At 49.3% G+C, this 16,686-nt stretch overlaps 1 protein-coding gene across 3 annotated transcripts in view; it reads left to right on the top strand.

Moving 5' to 3' along the window:
• The window catches only part of SSH1 (slingshot protein phosphatase 1), a 61,417-nt gene extending 58,637 nt beyond the window's left edge, over positions 1-2,780 (top strand). For all 3 annotated transcript variants that reach the window (XM_064481133.1, XM_031442912.2, XM_064481134.1), the window contains 2 exons: positions 1,442-1,537; positions 2,332-2,780. The gene's annotated coding sequence lies outside the window, so the exon portion shown is untranslated. The remainder of the gene's footprint in view (positions 1-1,441; positions 1,538-2,331) is intronic.
• The last annotated feature ends 13,906 nt before the right edge of the window (positions 2,781-16,686 follow it).

Here is a 16,686-nt window from a genome sequence, read left to right as displayed (position 1 = left end):
CCATCTCGCGCTCAGGTCCCAGTCCATGAAGGTCAGAGCTTCTGGCGGCTCTCCTTCCTCCCTTGGTGACCAGCGAAGCCAGGCTGCTTCCAGCAGAAAACCCTGCCTTCTTGGAGTTCCGTGAGTTGTGTGTCAAGGTGTGTAGTTGGGGCAGAGAGCGTGGGGACTCCCCGCCCCTCCTCACCACCTTTGGATGCGACGGGTCATGTCGACTCACCACGTGGGCGAGCGCTGACTGTCCACCACAAATTCCTCAATCTGGAAAATACTTCATTTAATTCACCTCGACTAGTCCTGCCCCTCCCCTGGACTCCCAGGTGGAGACTGGTGGATAAAGCGGAATGCAAAGTTTTCTTTCACTTTACAACCAGAGTTATAACTGTCAAGCAGAGCAGATTACTCTCATTTGCCAATTAGCACACTGAGTCCTTCTAGGAAAATCTACACGAGAAGCCAAATCAGGGTTAGGAATTGCTTATTCAGTAGGAAATGGAAGCAAAAGGTTAGCGGGGTGATTCTGACGGTTGGTGCTCTCAGGCTGTAACGCAGCCCTCCGTCTAAGATGTTTCTGGAACTGAGGGTCATGGTTCGGGACACTTCCTTGGCAAGGCTGGAGACACACCTGACAGATTGTCTTCAGGCTCCAAAGGTGAATCAGAGCCTGAGGCTGGGGTCCAGCACTCTTTCCCGTGGATTCCCTGGGAATTCTGATGGCCTGGCCTGGGTTTAGAAACCATCGAAGTAAGAATGGGATGCAGTTGAGTGAGTAGGCTTTCCCTTTGCTAGTCACAGTCACATTCCACACATGCTTTCCGGAGACAACACCCACCCTCATCGCCCTACCGGAATATGGGTGTTCCCAGAACCGGTCAGATACACTTTTACTCTGGCCCTGGGAGCACATTTCTGATTTCAATCTCAGAGTAGCAATTCTGAGGTTGAGTGTGAGCCCAGGTCTCACCTCCCCCAGGGGAAGTGGTTTTGCAGGGGAGGAGCTGCAAGGCCCTCTTGGCGAGATGCTTGGAAGAGGCTCCAGAAGGCAGAACTCGGAGGGTGACTTGGCCTTTGAGAAGGATTCACTTCTTGGTAGGGAAGCTCTTTCCAGAGATATCCACCAACAGCGTACCAAGTGAGCCCCGCCCAGGAAACCCCGCCCACCCATCCCTGTGCCCCGACACGAGGGAGCAGAACTATTGAGCCTTCCTTGTACCCAGCACTTTAAAGAATCCCCTTGAATCCTCCAGAGGCCCTGTTGACGTAGTCCTCAGTTTACAGTTGAAGAATCAGGCCTTGCAGAGTGTAAGCCGTTTGCTCAAGGTTACATCTAAAAAGTGGTGAAGCTGAGAGGTACTGCTTCTTCCCCACCTGATGCCCTCTGAGATGCCCCCCCATTCCAGAATTGGAAAGGAGCAAGCTGAAGTTGCATCTGATCTCCCTTTAGGTACCAGCAAGAAGATATTCAAGTCAGAAATGTAGCCTCCAGCCCCTGGGAAATCTGACCCACTTCGTGCTCCAAAGCCTGTCTGGGCGGCACAAGGTGTGTTTCCTTCCCCCAAATCGAATTCACTATATTTTGCCTTTAAAGGGAAATCGCTCATGCATCCTGCAAAGGGTCCCATTTCAGCCTGTAATTCCTTTCTTTGGAAACTGTTTCAGCAAGTAAAGTGTCAGCATTTGCATGAGCGGAACTCCCAGCACAGAAAAGGATGCACGGGAATCTGATGCTTAGAGACAGATTCTCCCAGGAACAGTTGGAGGTGCAGAGCTCCCTCTGGTTTTGATATTGGATATCACAAGGACAGCGCTACCTACCTCATGGGGCCAATAATTTGAGAATTAGCTGATAATGTGTGTCAACCTCTTCTGCCTGGCACCAGCGTCCTTGCTGAGTCAGTGGTGGGTGTTAACTTGATACTGGTGGGAGGGATGGAGGGCAGGGAGGGGAGACGGTAAACTACACTGAGCATTTACTACTTGAGTGTTTCATGTATATTACTGCATTGATCCTTACGCAGATGTGACCTTGTTTTACAAATGAAGAGGTGGAAGCTCAGAGAGGTTAGGTCACCCAGGTCAGGGTCACACAGCCAGGAAGGGACAGAAGCCTGGGATGCCTGACTCCAAATTCATACACTTTCTACCCCACCATCTTCTCCCCAAAGAAGATAGCCCTTACTTTGTGCAAAGCTTAGCTCATAGTAGTCCCTCAATAAATATTGGATGAAAGTAAATGAATGAAATTTATGCTGTGAAAAATGAGTCCCAAATTTCATTCACCAAGTCTTGGAAAGTTTGGGGACAGCCATGACTGCCTAAATCATGTTCTTCCAGGACAGGGACGTGTCTCAGTCACCTCTGGGGCCCCAGCACACTGGGCTTGGCACACTGGACTGAACCCCAGGTCAACACCAGGCATTTGCTACGCATGAATCAACGAATCCTGGGTTTTTAGAGTCCAGGAGCATCTGAAAGTTCATCCAGACCAGAAGCCTTTATAACATCCATCCATTCGGCATCCTCCCGCATTCATGGTGCTCCTGCCTCGTGTCAGCCCCTGGGGACAAAGGAGCCCATCTGGTTCACCCCTGGGGGGCCTGGCAGAAAGCCCATCTGTGAAAGTCAGGAAGGAAACACAGCACCTGCCAACGGCAATGAGGTTAGGTGAGTGGGATTCGAGGTGGATGTTTTTCCTTTCGTCTATTCCAAAATCTCTGCAGTGGGACTGTTACTTTTATACCTAAAAAGGAAAATGTAAAGATTTAATAAAAAGATACTTTGTATGGAACGAAAATCTGTACCCCAAGCTCCCCAAGCTTGTGGTTCTAGGGAATTCAGCACAGCATTTGGGGCAAGTGGTGTCTCTTCTCCCCTCTGTTCCAGGGACTCCCTGGAACAGAGATTGCTCTCAGATTGCTGCACCTCAGGGGTGCAGGCGGGGCTCGCCATCCTGGTCCACGAGCATCTCTGGGCTGCCTGTGCCCAGCCTCTGAGCCCGCAGGGGCTGGCTTCACGGGCAGCTGCACGGGACTCTGCACCTTAAAGCGCCCTGCGATCGGTCTGATGCTCTGCTGTCGCCGTCTTTACTTCTCTAAGGAGGGCCAGGCCTTTTCATTTCCCACTGGGCCCTGCCAATTATGCAGCCAGTCCTGGCAGTGTCACCACGCGTCGGAGCAAGACAGCCCAGGGTCTTGCGCCCTAACTTACCCACTTTGTGACCCCCGGAGCACTGACTTAACCTCTCTGTGCCTCCCTCTTCTCATCGGAGAAATAGGAGTGACCTCGTAGTGCTGTTATACAGGTTAGCACTGTGTCATAAGCACAAAGTGATGTTATCTGCTGGGTGTAGATGCTATTTGCTGTGTGAAACACTTAGCACAGGTCCTCCCTCCCCGGGTAGCCGCTGTAATCGTGGGAAAGACAGTGATCGGTCGCCTACAGACCAGCCCTGTTGACGGGCAGCTCCTCTTCCCACGCCGCTTCCGCAGCATCCTCGGGAGGGCAGAGGGACGCAAGCTCCCTGGAGGAGGGGCTTGGCAGGATGTGCACATGCATCCCCCACCCTCCTCCCCTGCCGTTGACCCCTCGGAGGACACCGGCTCTGCCTTCTCCTGGTACAAACACCATTTGTCCCCGACCTGGACCCAAGTGGTTCTTCCCAACAAGCCTTTGGGGAGGGGAACGGTTGTGGGCGGCCTGTGAGCGTGGGCTTGTCCCTGCTGCAACCCAGAGGCACATCCTGTGCTGGCGTTGCCATGGCACAGCCAAACATCTGCCACAACAGACGCTGGGGCCGGAGGCTGGGCATCCCTCCACACACACAGTCACACACACAGACACACATGCACGAACGCACACCCAAATGCAGGCACACACACGCACACATGCAAGCTGGCCTTCCAGGACAGATTTCCCAGAGGGAGGAGTTCCCAATTCTCAACTTTCGTCCTGGAGGTCCTGGAGAATAGCCCTGGCAGGACTGGGCGGTCCTGAATTCTCATCCTGGTCTAGCTCACAGCCGGGCTCCCAGAGCCGCCCTCCGCCCCAGCCGTTCCCGCAATGGAATTCGCTTTCCTGGTTGTTAGTATTGTCACCACCCCCGCCCTGCCCCATTAGAAAGTAAACCGCTACCGTCATTGTAGCACGATCACATGATGTAGCGGGGTGACAATAGCTGCACTCGTGGCATCAGAGCCAGCGCTGTGCTGCGCACCTCTCATTAAAAACACACAGGCACGCAGTGCTGGGAACAGCACCTGACCCACGGCACGTGCTGTACATGTGTTTAAATAAAACAGTCGTTAAAATGGTCTGATTCCATCTGGCCGTGCAGGTATCAGAAACACATTTTCTAGAGGAGGAAATGGAGGCTGAGAGCTGACACCACCTGGTAAAGGTCACATAATGAGTGCCCGACAGATGTGAACCCGGGTCCCACCGACACTAGAGCTTTAAGCCCAGAATCTTACACACACACACACCCCACAATGCCCCACCCTTTGCTGCCTCTCTTAGTTCTTGAACGTCTCCCAGGGTCCTTTCCTCTCCTCAGACCATAGGCCCCCAGCCCTGACCTCAGTCCAGCTGAAGGCCCCAGGGGTCCAGCTGAGGTCGCAGATGTGGCCCTAGACTCCCTGTAACCACTCCCTGCCTTTGGGGATTCTTTTCATTGGTTTGCTCTGTCGAGGCTCCCAGGGTCTCGACACTGTCCCTTCCAGGGCCTAGACCTTGGTGGCATTGCACCTCTCCCCTCCCTGCCTACTTCCTCTGCCCTGCAGTGGGGGCTCGGTGGGGACCATAATGTTAGTGCCAACAGGTGACATTTATTGAGCCACATGGGACAAGGTGGGCTTTGTTATCACCATTTTCCAGTGGAAGAGACTCAGAAGTTAGATGACTTTTGGGCCAGGTGGTAGATACAACTCCAGAGCCAACTCCAGGAAGCCCTCCTTGGCAGCACCTCCTCCAGCACCAATTCTGGAAGAGATGGCTCATCAGTCTGGGTACCCCATGGGCACACTCGAGACCATGAACCCCAGAGGGCAGGGCCTGGGGCACGTTAATTGTGGTCCTTCCTGTGCCCGCACCTGACATTGTAGGTGCTCAGTAAATATCTGTTGAATGTATAAACAAACAAATGAATGAATGATGGAGCTGATCTCTTTTTCCCTCTCCAGCCAGGAGAAGTTTGGGAGAATCAGGCTTGAGTTTGAATCATTCCTCTGCCACTTCCTGGCTGTGCGACTTTGGAGCAGTTACCTAACCTCTCTGAGCCTCTGTTTCCCTCTGTGGGGAGGGTTAGAGATGACCTACAATGACTGCACATAGGAGATGCTCAATAAACAGCACTATAGAGAGACAGTTTGGGCCCGAAATCAGGCTGCGAGGGTTCAAATTGCAGCTCGCAGACCAAAACAGACCAGCTGTGTGACCTCGGACAAATCACTCGCCTTCTCTAGACCTCATTTTCCAGATATGTGTCTTGGGAATGATAACAGCACCCACAGCTCAGCTGTGGTGAGACTGAAGGGACATAGTAAGTTTCCTATAGTAAGTCCCCCTAAACAGGGGCTAGTGTGATGAGGATGAGCTCTTCGAAGGCAGGGAGGGCTCCCATTTCTGCCACCCGCTTCTGAGACCCCACTCAGTGCTGGACACACAGTAGGTGCTTGGATGGCTGAAGGAACTGAATCTCATTTCAGTTCTGTTGGGCTACAGACCCAGAGAGCCAGCGCCAGCTCCTGGACGCTCTCCCCTCCCAAGCCTACCCTCCTGTGTTTTTCCATCTCATTTCCCGAAGAGGTGGAGACAGAGCCCTGGCCCTGCCACTGCCTTTGTGCTGAGCCTGGAGGTGGTGGGGTGGCAGCTGCTCCTCCAAGAAGCATGTCTCAGTGGAGGCTGGGAAGGAGGTGGGTGGGGGTGTTGGAGGGGGAGCAGAAGCCCCTCCGAAGCCCAGCTTTCCCAGGGGCCCAGGCTCCTCAGACAGGAGAATGGGGCTTCAAGCCCAGCATCCCTGCTCCTAGCTGTGTGACTGTGGACATGTCACCCCACCTCTCTGAGCCTCCTTTCCTTCTTTCCTTCCCCCCAGATGGGGAAACTGAGGCCCAGAGAGGGCCAATGACTTGTCCAAGGTCCCAGAGCCTACATCTTGCTGGTTGCAGCTCTGGCCTTAGCCATTTTCCCTGCTCGACCCCCAGATAACCAGCAGGGCTGGGTCTCTGGGTAGACCAGGCGGGGTACACCTGGGCTGAGGGAGTGAGCTGGGCAGGGTGGAGGACAGCATCAACAGTAACAGCCTCCCTTGCTGAGGGCCTTACTTGTTTTCTCATTAAATCCAGAAAAAGTTATGAAAGCGCTATTATTGTCATCCCCGTTTTACAGATGAGGACTGAGGCTTAGGCGCAGTCACTAACTCAAAACACACGGTGGTGGGAGGAAGGGCCTTGACCCTAGTCCCAGATCTGTTTGTTGAAGAAAGGAAAGAACAGAGGACAATCGACGGACACCGAGTTCTGTGGTTTGCGGAGTTCAGTCGCCTCCCCACCCTGGGAAGAGAGTTTGTGGGGAGACATATCAGCAGGGTCTCGGGTTGGGGTGTTAGAAGCTACCAAAATATGAGGAGCAGGAAGCTCTGTCACCCTTACCCTCCTCCTGCCGGGGTCCCAGAAGCCTCCCAAGGGTGGCAAATGGGCAAATGGGCGCCCAGAAGGCTGCCACAGCCCCAGGGGGCGGGCGGGGCGGGGGTGGGGAGGAGGTGGGGGCGGAGCGCTGCCCCGCCGCCCCACCCATGGGGTGTGGCCTACGCAGCTCCGCCCAGGCCCTCGCAGGCGCCCACCCGGCCTCCTTCCCGGGACTCCCGGGACTCGCCCGGCCCTTCGTGCGCAGACCCGCGGGGCATGCGCGCTGCCTGTGCCTCCCAGAGCACCTGCTGCACGGCCCCCAGCGTGTCCCGCAGGGGACACAGGGAAGCCTCTCAGCCTCTGATTCCCCCAGGGAGGACCCGCTAGTACCAGGGTGCGACAGGAAGAAGGCAGAACCCTCTGACCCAAAACGGTGAGCACCGGTCACCCTGGGCACCTGCTCCTAATTCCACACAGAGGCCCCGTCTAGACCAACGGGGTCTGGTAGTCAATCCATTTTTTCTGGTTCTGGCTCCAGGGTGCGGCCCCGACACTCTTCCTCCTTTGGGGGTAAACGAACCACAAAAGCGATAAACAAGGACCACAATTCCCAAGAGGGGATAATTTAGCCAGAAAGAACAAGGGCTGCCGCTCTTTTACTGCTGGTATTTCCAAACTTACTACACACGTGTCCTGTCGTCACCCATGGTGAATATGGTGTCCTGTGCACCTGCCGTGGTATAAACCTGACAACGGTCACCATCTTCTCATTGTGGGCCCTACACTTTGCTAAGCGTTTAAATGTGATCTCGTTAAACCTCACAGCCCCCATGAGAGGTAGGTCCTTATTATGCTACCCTTTTGAAGGTGAGGGAAGAGAGGCACAGAGAGACAGTGACTTGCCTGAGGTCACACAGCACGTCTTTGGCAGAGATGGAAATCAAAACGGGGTCTGTTTGTTGCCAAAATCTGTACTCATCTGCCAAGCTGCTTCATCTGTGTTCAGACTATAGCAGGAGGACTTCTTTCTCCCTGTCACCCCTGGCTCGCAGACTGAGGCAGAGGAAGAGCTGTCATCCAACTCTCCAACCCTGTCAGCCTCTTCTCCCTTAGGGATGTCATTGTCCCAGGTTCTGGGACAGCACTCGGTTTGATCTGCAGGGACACTGGGAGAAACCTGTATTTGCATCCACTAAAAGCTTCTTGAGATCCAGGAGCCTTAGGGAAAGGACAGGTGGGGCCATAGATTTCTTCCAGAATCTGCCTGGTTTTCTTTGCAATCCCTGGATGATTAATGGGGTGGGGTGGGGGTGGGGGGGCAGAAAGAAAAATGGCTGGTCATTTTCCACTGAAGTGGTGGAGGGGAAGGGGACAGGGGATTGACATCTGTTTGTAATTAACAAGAGGAGGAGTGTCTCGTGGCCCTTCCTTGCCCTGAGTCCTGGAGGACCTCAGTGTCCTAATCAGTGTAGGTGACAGAGCAGATTAGAGACTTGGTTGACCCCTGACATTTAGCTGGGCAGTCAGTCTACTACTGCAAGCTGGCTGCTGAACCTCTGTTTGGAAAGACAGCCAGTGAAGGGGATGTCTCAGCCACCCGGGCACTCGGAAACCAAAGTGCTCAGCTTCAGTTTTCTGGAATGTTGAGAAGAAAGAACCCAGTAGGATGGGTTTATCAATGAAGCACCAGCTTCCTTCCTCCTTCATTCGATCTCACACTGGGGCACCGTGCACCTTAATTTTCTACCCATACTACTCAAGCACGTGCCTGCCCCCAGAAGTAACCATCGCTCAAAGTGGGAGGATGTCTTCCCAGTTTTTCTCAGGGCATCTGCATGTGTATAATCGTTCCGTTGTGTGGCGCTGCTGGAGTTGACTCAGCCAATCTCACGTAGAAGGATGCACAGGTGGTTCCCAGTTTCGTGCTATTGTTAACAACACGGTGATGAACATCTTTGTGCCTGTAGCATTTGTAGCACCTGCTGTCTTTTCTTAGCCCTGATTAGCAGAAATGGTAGCCTGGTTCCAAGGGAGCCCCCAGCCATCCTCACCTCCTAATACTTACTCCCTTATTTATATTACCTTCTATAATGAATTAGGGCTGGCCCTGATTGGACGGACGTGACAGTGTGTGACTTTCAGGGTTGAATTATAAAAGGCATTGCAGCCTCTGTCTTGGTCTCTGGAATCTCTCAATCTGGGGATGCCAACAGCCAAACTCAAACAGACCTGAGGAGGAACTGAAGCCTCCCACCAACAGGCAACTTGTCGATCACACGGTGGGGGGGGGCAACTTGCGAATGGGAGCGGTGTCTCAGGCAAGCCTTCTGCAGACTGCAGGCCTCGCTTTCATCGCATTGCAGGCTCACGAGAAGCCCTGAGCCCAAACCATGCGGTGAGACTGCTTCCAAATTCCCAGCCCACAAGAGATGATAAACGATTTTGCTGTTTTAAGCCAGTACGTTCTGGGTGATTCGTTTCACCGCTGTAGGTAACTAATATCCTGAACCAAAGACCAGAGCATTCCTAAGATTCATGATGGAGAATGCCGTTTTTTTTCTTTCCTTTTTATATTGCCAGATGGTCAGTGCTTCCTTTGACATGTAACTGACCTGATGGTCTAAAATGACCTCTTGATAGGAGTTCCTATCAGCCCTGGGGATGCAGAGTGTATTTGGCAAGCCCCGTATGTGACCAACAGCCCTTTCCACGCTGGTCCCACATGCAGATTGGTTTTTGATTTGTGGCCGTGAGCCGTTCCAGGGAGAGGTGTTCACAGCTTGTTTTCTGTGCCCAGCAAAACCAGCTCATGGTCCGAGCCGGGCAGCAGAGAGAGCCCAGTCTTTTGTCAACTCATTGCTTCTTTCTTTCTCTGGATTCTCAAAAGCTTTTTAAGGAATGTAAGCAAAAACATCCGGCTTTCAAAGGAATATTTTATCAGAGGCCGTACAACCAGAGTAAGGGTTGTCATGAACAGGTCCTCTTCTATTTCTCTGGCTCATGTGCTCAAAAGATCCCCTACATGACACCCAGACCTGGGGAACCTGCATGGGCACTTGGAGAAATACCAAAGGGCTCTGCTCCTTCAGTCATTAATATGTTCAGTAAATATTTATTTAGCATTTCAGACGCTGTTGAGAAAATTCAAAGGACTGTAAATCATGGTTTTGGTGCTCGAAGTTGTTCATGGAGGCAGCACATGGAGTAACAAGCCCATAGATGTAGTTAGTACTGCGTTCAGATCCCAGCTGTCCTGTCTACAAGCTGTGTGACCTTGGACCAGTTTCTGCACCTCTCTGAACATCAGTTTCCTCTATTAAAAGGAGAGGATAATAACAGTATCCATCTATCTGCAATAGGATTAAATGAGCTATGCCTATGAAATGATTAGTACTGAAACCAGAGCACGGCGTCTGTTCACAACCGCTGACTTTATTACTGTCAGTAGTGAGGGGTCCCACAGTGCCTTGAATGAGCCCACATCACAAAATAAGGCAGACTCATTTTTTTCAAATTGAAGCTTAGTTGATTTTTAATGGTGTGTTAGTTTCTCGTGTACAACATAGTGTGCCGTTAAACATTTATATACATTATTTTTCATCTTCTTTTTCATTATAGGTTATTATAAGCTAGTGAATATAGTTCCCTGTGCTATACAGTAGGACCTTGTTGTTTATCTCTTTTGTATATAATAGTTTGTACCTGATAATCCAAACTCCTAATTTATCCCTCCCCACCTTCCCCTTTTAGTAACCGTAAGTTTGTTTTCCACGTCTATGAGTCTGTTTCTGTTTTTTTGTTTTTTGGGTTTTGTTTGTATTTTTTAATATAGTCAGTTTATAATGTTGTGTCAGTTTCTGGTGTACAGCATAATGTTTACTCATATATATACATACATATATTTGTTTTCATTGTAGGTTACTACAAGATACTGAATATAGTTCCCTGTGCTGTACAGAAGAAGCTTGTTGTTTACCTGTTTTATATATAGTAGTTAGTATCTGCAAATTTTGAACTCCTAGTTTATCCCTTCTCATCCCTTTGCCCCTGGCCTCGTAACAGTAAGTTTATTTTGTATGTCTGTGAGTCTGTTTCTGTTTTATAAATAAGTTCATTTGTGTCTTTTTGTTTCTGTTTTGTAATAAGTTCATTTGTGTCATTTTTTTTAGATTCTACATGTAAGTGATATCATATGGTATTTTTCTTTCTCTTTCTGGCTTATTTCATGTACTCTGATAATCTCTAGGTCCATCCATGTTGCTTCAAATGGCATTATTTGATTCTTTTTTATGGCTGAATAGTATTCCACTGTATATATATAAAATACATCTTCTTTATCCAGTCACCTGTCAGGCAACATTTAAGCTCCTTCCATGTCTTGGCTATTGGATATAGTGCTGATATGAACATTGGGGTGCATTTATCTTTTCAAATTATAGTTTTGTCCAGATATATGCTCAGGAGTGGGATTGCTGGATCATAGGGTAACTCTATTTTTAGTTTCTTAAGAAATCTCCATACTGTTTTCCATAGTGGCTGTACTAAATCACATTCCCACCAACAGGGCAGGAGGGTTCCCTTTTCTCCACACCCTCTCTAGCATTTATCGTTTGTAGACTTTTTGATGATGGCCATTCTGACCAGTGTGAGGTGATACTTCATTGTAGTTTTGATTTGCATTTCTCTGATAATTAGCGATATTGAGCATCTTTTCATCTGCCTGTTGGCCATCTCTGTGTCTTCATTGGAGAAATGAAGACAGACTCATATATGAATCCCGACTGTGTGCTGTGGATCAAAGACTTGCTCTGCTCTGAGCCTCAGTTTCTCCATCTGTACAATAGGTCTAATCATTGTACCGTGCTGGGTTGTTGTGCAGATTAAATAAGGCAACATGTGCATGTGGATACTCAGCACAGAGGAGACCTATCATATATGGTAGCTGTTTCTGCCAGGAAAGATGATCAGAAAAGCACATAATTGCAATACAGTGTAACAAATGTGTTAACAAGTTCTTTCCCTTGGGTTTCCAGGGCTAGGTGTGGATTTTGGAGAAACCATCCTGCAATCCATTTATGTAGTTGGGACCTTAAAGAGCAAGTCCTCATTTGACTTTGGGGCAGGAACTCTGGCTGCAGAGGCAGGACCCTGTGTGGTGGGCAGAAGTTCCAGATGGTCCTGGAACTTCCAGGAGCAATGGGGTTGTTATTAGCATCCGTCAGACCAGGGGCCACAGTTCGGCTCACCATCAGCTTAGCTAAGTGAAATGAATCAGTGCAGTGACCTCTCTGAAGTCCCAGTGTCTTCACCCCTAAAAAAGTGTTAATGATGACAGCTGGCGTGCACTGGGTGTCAGACCTTGTTTTAAGTACTTTATATTCATTAACTCACTTTGTCCTCATAACAGCCCCAAAGTAGCCACTGTTATCACACCCCCATTTTACAGATGGGGAAGGCGTGGCACAGGGATGTTAGATCATTTTCTAGTAAACGGTCCAGCCAGGATTTAAATCCAGGCAGTCTGAGTCCTCAGCCAGTGCCCTGAACTTTTTAATCTGTATCCTTGTATCCACATGATGGCATTTGGGGGAGGAGAAAATTAGATGACCCGTGTACAGTTCTGTACCCAGACTTTACACAGTGACAGAGGTTGTGCTCTGTAAAGGGAGCTTCTGGGTAGTTTTTGCTATTTTATTCCATCTTCTGCAAGGAAAGTGTTTTTTTCATTCCTACTTATTTAGAGAGTTCATACATCATCCCCCTGCCCCCAGTGCTGGCCATCAGATACCCAGAGCAGGTGGCCAGGACACAGAGGGGACTGGTGAATATTTGAGGGTCCCCCAGTGAATGGTGGGCTCTCAAAGAGCCTGCATCCTCTAGCTCACAATGTGGGTCTCCACCCCATGCACCAGGCTGGACATATCTCTCCAGAGCTTCTGAGCAGCAGATTACAGGTCTTCCAGGTTAATGAGGCTAAAGGCATGACCCAGGTTTCCCAGTGGGCCACTGAACTGAGAAATTGAGCCCAGCCCTCTCTCCGGCAGCTGTCTTCTCAATAACTGGCCCTGCATCAGAGGGCTGCGGATGTCAGAAAGGGCCTCACTGCATGGTGTAGGGGAAAGAGACTGAGTGTTGGCTCTGTAGCTCTGGCAAGCCTTGTTGAGCCTCAATTTCTTGGTCCAGAAAGTGGGAGGATAAGGGCTATGTATCAGTTACCTACTGCTGTGTAACAAACCACCCCAAAGTGTTAGTGGCCTAAAACAATATATATTATTTAGCTCACCATTCTGGGGACTGGCTTGGCTGTGGGTTTGCTTTGCATCTGTAATCAGATGGGAGGTTGGCTCATGGCTGGATCACCTAGGATGTCCCCACTCATATGTCTGGTGGGTGGTGGTGGCTGGCTGGGGTGATGAGGTGCTACTGGGCCATGGACTGTCATCATCCAGCAGGATAGCCCAGGCTTTTTCACATGGTAGATGGGATCCAAGTACAGCGAAAAAGCATAATCTCTGCCCACACACGGTTTTCAAGTCTTTGCATGTGTGCATGTTTGTTCATGTGCCGTTGGCTAAGGCCAGTCGCCTGGTCAAGGCCAGAGTCAGGGTGAAGGGCAGCCCTACAGGGCATGGATGGATAAAGGAGAATAATTCATGGCTGATTTTACAATCCACCAGAGTGGCCCTGGCCGAGGTATTGGGAAGAACAGAGGAAAAATGATAGGATTCTGAATAGTAATTAAGAGAATAGAAATCACTTCTTGGCATGTCGCAGGGGCTCAAAACATGTTGAATGAACAGTTTTTCCAATTGAGGGAACTGTGGTTCAGAGAGCCTGATAACTTACCTAGAGTCACACAGCCAGTTAGGGCTCTGAACCCAGTGCTGTCTGATTCCAAAGCTCACGTTCATAGCTGCCTCTTCTGCTGCTTTTTCCCAACACCTGTAGTTCATTCAGTTCAAACATAAGGAGGGACTCATAAAAGCCTCTATCTGGATTACAAACCCAGTTTCTCCCCACCCACCTTGAAGGTCTGGCCTCATCTGCAAGAAGCCTGTGGACTATTGCTGCCTGGCACAAAGTAGAAACCAGAAAGCATTTGTTTGAATAAAAGCTATGGCCACCTATTCCCGGAAGAATTTCTGCATCCCGCAGACGCGGAGGGAGAGCTACTTAGACGCCCACGTCACACATAGTTCCTTCCTGCTACTAGCAATTTGGGTGGCGGGAGCGTCTGTGTTTCAGAGCATCCGTTCTCCCAGCTCAGTTTCCCTTTGGGAAAAGCCATTTTCTCGCCTCTCAGAAGAGGAGGTGCACTTCCTTGGGGAGACAGCAGATGATCTGACACTCAACTCGTCTGCTAGAAAAGGTAGCCGCTGATGGAGGCTGCGATCAAAACCCTTAAAAGGAAAAGTGGACAAACTCCAAACCACCTGACCGAGGGACTCTGGTGGCCTTGAGGTCTCCGGTCTGGTGTGGTTTCTGTCGGCACGTTCGGGGTTCCTGATTCTGCAGGAGAGCGCGGTGTCCTTGAAGTCCCACGTGCGGCCCTGGCCCTGGAGAGTGGGAGCATGGGGGCTGGGCGAGTGATTTCTTTACTTTAGTTTCTATCTGAAAGTTTCCATAATTAAAAAAAAATCCCAAATAGTAGTAATAAACTATAATGAAAAAGAACATATATATGTATAACCGAATCACTATGTTGTACACCAGAAACTAACACAACTTTGTAAATCAAATATACTTCAGTAAGGTGTGGAGGGAATTGCTCAGTGGTAGGGCACGTGCCTAGCATGCATGAGGTTCTGGGTTCAATCCCCAGTACCTCCATTAAAATAAATAATTACCTCCCCCACCAAAAAAAATGTATATTTCAATAAAAATCAAACAAAAATAACTCAGCAATTTGGGTGCAGGGGGTGGGAGACAGCAGGTTCTAAAGTCAGAAATGCCATGTGATTCTTTTTTTTTGGCGAGGGGTGTAATTAGGTTAATTTGTTTATTTTTAATGGAGGTCCTGGGGATTGAACCCAGGGCCTCATGCATGCTAAGCATGAACTCTGCCACTGAGCTCTGCTCTCCCCTTGTGATGTGATTCTTGATTCTGCAAGATCTGGTTATGTCATCTGAAGTTCCTTCCCCCTACAAAGCCTCAGTTCCTCCTTCTGTAAAATGGGCGTGTAATAGGCCATATCTCCTAGGATGGCTGTGAGGATGAAATAAGCTCTTTCCTGTGAAGCCCTTCACCCACCTAGACTTAATAAGACTCCTTATATCTGAGCCAGGGTTTCTCAGCTGACCCCTGGGGCCTAAGCCTCTTTTGGTGTGGGATGGGATGGAGGTTGGCCTGGGTTTTGCAGGATATTAAGCAACATCCGTGGTCTACACACTAGATGCCAGTAGCACCTTCTTAGTTGTGACAACCAAAAATGTCTCCAGACATTGGCAGATGTCTCCTTGCAGGGAGGTGGGGAGCAAAATTGCCCCCCTGGTCCTAAGCCTTTACTGTTGTTTCTCATGAACGATGCTCCCCTTTCCCTGTGAGGCTGGGGCATCTGATTTGCCAGGGCAGCGCGGGTCCAGTTTAGCTCTGGCAGCTGCAGCCCGCGCTGCTGTGGATGGCAGAGTTGCAAGGTTTATTACCTCAATGATGAGGTTTATGTGGATGAGTGAGCACTTTGTGTGCCAAGATCCATGTTTAAATTTTGAAAAATCTTCACAGGAGCGTTGTCTGTCTGGTCATTCTTCCAGCTGTGGTTCTGCTGAGGTTGTGAAAGGTGCTGGGGTCTGGCTCGAACACCTTGAATTTATAGAATGCCTTCTCCCCCTTTCAAAAAGATAATTTCCCCCCCAAATTTTATACTGTTGCATGCCCTTTGCAAAAGAAGTAGAAAATACAGCACAGGAAGTGTAAAAAGGAAACTCACCCATAACTGGAATCCTGTCACTCAGAGATAATTTCAATCACAGTGTGTGTGTACGCATGTGTTTTATAAAACTGGGACGTGCTGTTTTCCAACCTGCCTTTTTCATCTCCCAGCACATCCGGAACATTTCTACATATTGTTAAGCACCAAATATTCTTCCATAAAATTATTTTCTTTTTCCTGCTTAAAAACCTCCTGTGGCTCCCAGTGGCCTGGGAATAGTCAGGCTTCACAAGGGGAAAAGGATGTGTCCACACTCCATGGTTCATGTTGTCCAGCTGTTACCAGGATATGTGGAGACTGGAGACCACAGACCCCAAGAAAGGAGACGGCCGTGGTTGGGTTCCGGAAGTGACTTTTGGCTGCTGTGCATTCTCCCCAGTGCCTACCCCACTCTGTTTTTCTGATCAGATCCCTCATTCAGAGCATTCTGTCCAGTTCCTACCCTGGAATGTTTTGACCCATTTCCTCTCATTGTTTCCATCGAAGGTCTGTTTCCCTAGCAAATGGGGGTGTGCTAAACATCTTTCCACATATACAGTGGATCCTCATTTTTCATGGACACCGTATTTGCAAATTCAATTCATCATTAAAATTTATTTGTGACCCCCAGAGCCATTTTTGCAGTCCCTTTGTAGTCATTTGTGGGCGTGCTTATGCACAGAGCGGTAACAAATTTGAGTCACCCAGTGCGTACATCGCCAGCTGGGGTTGAACGGGACGATGCTCTAGCTTCTTATTTGAACTCGTACTGTGAACAAGTATCCTTTCACGGTATGTTGAGTGCCACATTTTTAGCATTTGTGTGTTCTGGCGTGCTTTTGCTACTTCACATGGCCCCCAAGTGTAGTGATAAAGTGCTGTCTAGGGTTCCTAAGCCCAGGAAGGCCGTATGGAGAAAATATATGTGTTAGATTAGCTTCATTCAGACATGAGTTATAGTGCTATTGGCTATGCATTCAGTGTTAATGAATCAAATATATATATTTATGTTTATATATATATATATATGTCATCAGTGTATATATTAAATAAAGTGTCTTTAAACAGAAACACACACAAAACCAGGTTATATATTGATTGGTTGATGAAAATGTGACCACAGGCCTGCAGGAACCTAACCCTGTGCTTCCTCTAGGAGC

Source organism: Camelus dromedarius, chromosome 31, assembly GCF_036321535.1.
Source record: "Camelus dromedarius isolate mCamDro1 chromosome 31, mCamDro1.pat, whole genome shotgun sequence".
NCBI lineage: Eukaryota > Metazoa > Chordata > Mammalia > Artiodactyla > Camelidae > Camelus > Camelus dromedarius.
The sequence above is the reverse complement of the archived record's forward strand: the minus strand, read 5'-3'. Positions and strand labels throughout refer to the sequence as shown.